This window comes from Apis mellifera, linkage group LG13, assembly GCF_003254395.2.
Source record: "Apis mellifera strain DH4 linkage group LG13, Amel_HAv3.1, whole genome shotgun sequence".
Lineage (NCBI taxonomy): Eukaryota > Metazoa > Arthropoda > Insecta > Hymenoptera > Apidae > Apis > Apis mellifera.
Window position 1 is genome coordinate 867,968 of NC_037650.1, and position 2,942 is coordinate 870,909.

General features: G+C 21.4%; 1 non-coding gene across 1 annotated transcript; it reads right to left on the bottom strand.

Moving 5' to 3' along the window:
• Nucleotides 1–1,354: 1,354 nt before the first annotated feature.
• Nucleotides 1,355–1,428, bottom strand: TRNAN-GUU. The gene has a single exon. It is a non-coding gene; the product is annotated as a tRNA-Asn (tRNA).
• Between the last annotated feature and the right edge of the window lie 1,514 nt (nucleotides 1,429–2,942).

The window sequence follows — 2,942 nt, forward strand, 5'->3', positions numbered from 1 at the left end:
TTACTGCACTCTCTTGCCAAAGGATATCAACGTAATATATGTGAGGATGAGATTCAATTCTATCGTTATCTTATTTCTAATTCTTTTCATAGTCATATCATCATTTAACAGTTTATCATCATTTTTAGATAGAATCTGCAAATCTTTGCAATAGTCTTCTTATCAATGAAAACTATTTCATCTGTTTTTCAGCATATTCTAATTTATGAAGATTTAATAATTTATTTAACAATATAATAATCATATTTCATCTTTTATCAGAATATTTGTTTCACTTCTTTCTCAAGCATTTCTTAAGATCTCTTCCAAGAATCTTTATTTAGCTAATTACATATAAATTCTTTCCATGCTAATTTTAAATTTTGTTTTTAAATTTATATGGAACTTTTAAAATGGATACATTCTTTACATATCTCTTTTCTGCCTTTGCTGCTTTTTTTTAATTTTTTTAAAAATTTACATTGATTTCTTTTTTTATAATATTTGACTATAATTTCATTCACCAGTGTTTTGTTACTTTTTTTTTTTTATAATAGTTTGATAAACTTTATATAAGATCTATCTATTAATATATTCAAAATTTGATCATCACCTTATAATTTTTCATAATTTGATGATATAGATTACATTAGATCAGGTTAGGTTAAATTAGATTAGATTAGGTTAGATTAGCTTTCTTTTCTTTTAGATTTATATGAAAACTATTCATTCTTATACGAAACCATATATTTTTTTTCAATACCTTATTCTTCATTAATGTTTTCCTAAAATTTTAATATATAATAATGATAGAATATCGAGAAAGATGCACTTATTGATTCTTCAAAATATGTTTGGTTTTGATAGAAACTAAATCTCTATCTTAAACATTATATTTTCTGTATCGTAATTTGATAAACAATATCCATTTAAATATATTCTTATGTATTTTAAACAGCACGAAAACTATAATGAACTAACAGAAAGAATATCTTCATATATTTGTTATTATATTTGATAACTTATATTGCTATATCTTCATCCATATCTTCAAATCAGGAAGGATATATTTAATAAGGTTTGGATATTACATGAATCTTCAACTTAAAGATCTTTTGTAACGAATTCTTGCGTCAAATAGTATTTATTCAATTATATATATATATTTTTTATAGTATCTTTCATAATTGTCTCTTTTACTATCGTAATATTATCTTTACATTGAATAAGCAAAGAAACAATTCCATAATTGTTTTAAAGGGGAAAAAAAAAAACACTTCTTGATATAAATATCATGAAAATGATATCATTTATATTTATTTCCATCTTCATTTAATTTAAGAGATCTTCTTTTATATTGTACAAAAAATCGATTCGCCCCCAGGTGGGATCGAACCACCAACCTTTCGGTTAACAGCCGAACGCGCTAGCCGATTGCGCCACGGAGGCCGCGTGATCTGTCGTATATTAATATATTATTATATATAGTTAAAGGAAATAAAATTAAAAATAAAAAAATATTAATACTGACGCACAGAAACAATTTAAAAACTTTTAATACAAATAATATCGAAATAGAATATTATGATAATTTTATTACAAATATCTCGTTGACGATATGATATGAAACTTATTTTTATTCTTATTAAGCTCATACTAAATTGATTTCTTATCAAAGACTTTTGCATGTAAAGTTAAGCATAAATCTAAATAATTTTCAAACGATCACAAAGAAATTTCAAGGATATATTTTTTTCTTTCTTCAATAGAGAAAAGATTATTCCTTGAAGTGATTACTGGAAAAAACTTGAGAAATGATCAGATTTGTACAAATATTTGACGTATATGTTATATTTTTTACCTTTTTGTTATATCGTAATTCTGATTATAAATTATATTATATAAATTATATTTTATAATGAATTATAAAACATTAGCATGTCATCTATTAAAAAATACTAAAAAAACATTTTTTTTTTATTACGAATAAGAAGAATATTTATCTTAAATATTTATAAAAGAAAAAATGAAATAAAGAATATGGAAAAATCAATTGATAATATAATAAAAGTTGCAAGAAAAATTTTTGAGATATAAGAAATACATATATATACATTTTAACAAAATGTAATATTTTACGAATATTTAAGAAAAATATAATTTAATTTTCAATCCATCAATCCATAGCTTCCAAAGAGAATGAAAAGGCATTAGAAAATTTTTTAAAAAATAGACGATTTGTATATTATATAATCATTGGAATAATTCACCAATTTTTTCACTGAGATGAACTATTGAATTATATTTTTCATAAAAAAATTTTAGAAATTATAAACACTGATTCTTACTTAATTTTAAAAAGAATTCATATTATAATATAAATTCATATCATAAATTATTAAAAAATATTAATTTTTAAATTTATTTGATAAAGGTGGAATAATTTCTTAAATAGTAAATGATAAATAAATAATAAATATAAATGATAATTGATAAATGAAATAATTGTTTGGAAGAAATTATTTTCAATTAAGAAAAACTAATCGTCGTATTTAGATGAAACCTAAATCAGTACAAGATATATGATGAATTCAATATGGAAGAATTTGATTATATTCCAGCAGCTTATCAACTGGTTTAAAAAATTCTTCCATAAAAAGAAAACGTTTGATAATTACATATATTAATCAGTAGCTTTATGGAAAATGTATTGTCTTTTGAATCGAGAAAAGAAATTGTAAATTAAAAATGAAGAAATAATAAAAATAAGTAATAAAATTTAAGGAATGATTTTCAAAAATGATTAAAAAAATTGAAGAACATTCAAATGATTATAATGATTATAATGAATGATGCTTTGTATCACGTTCTATAAAATTGAAAAAATTTTCAACAGTAATTGGAAAAAAAAAGATATTCAATATTGGCTATATACAAAAGAGATAGATTGCTACATATTGTTA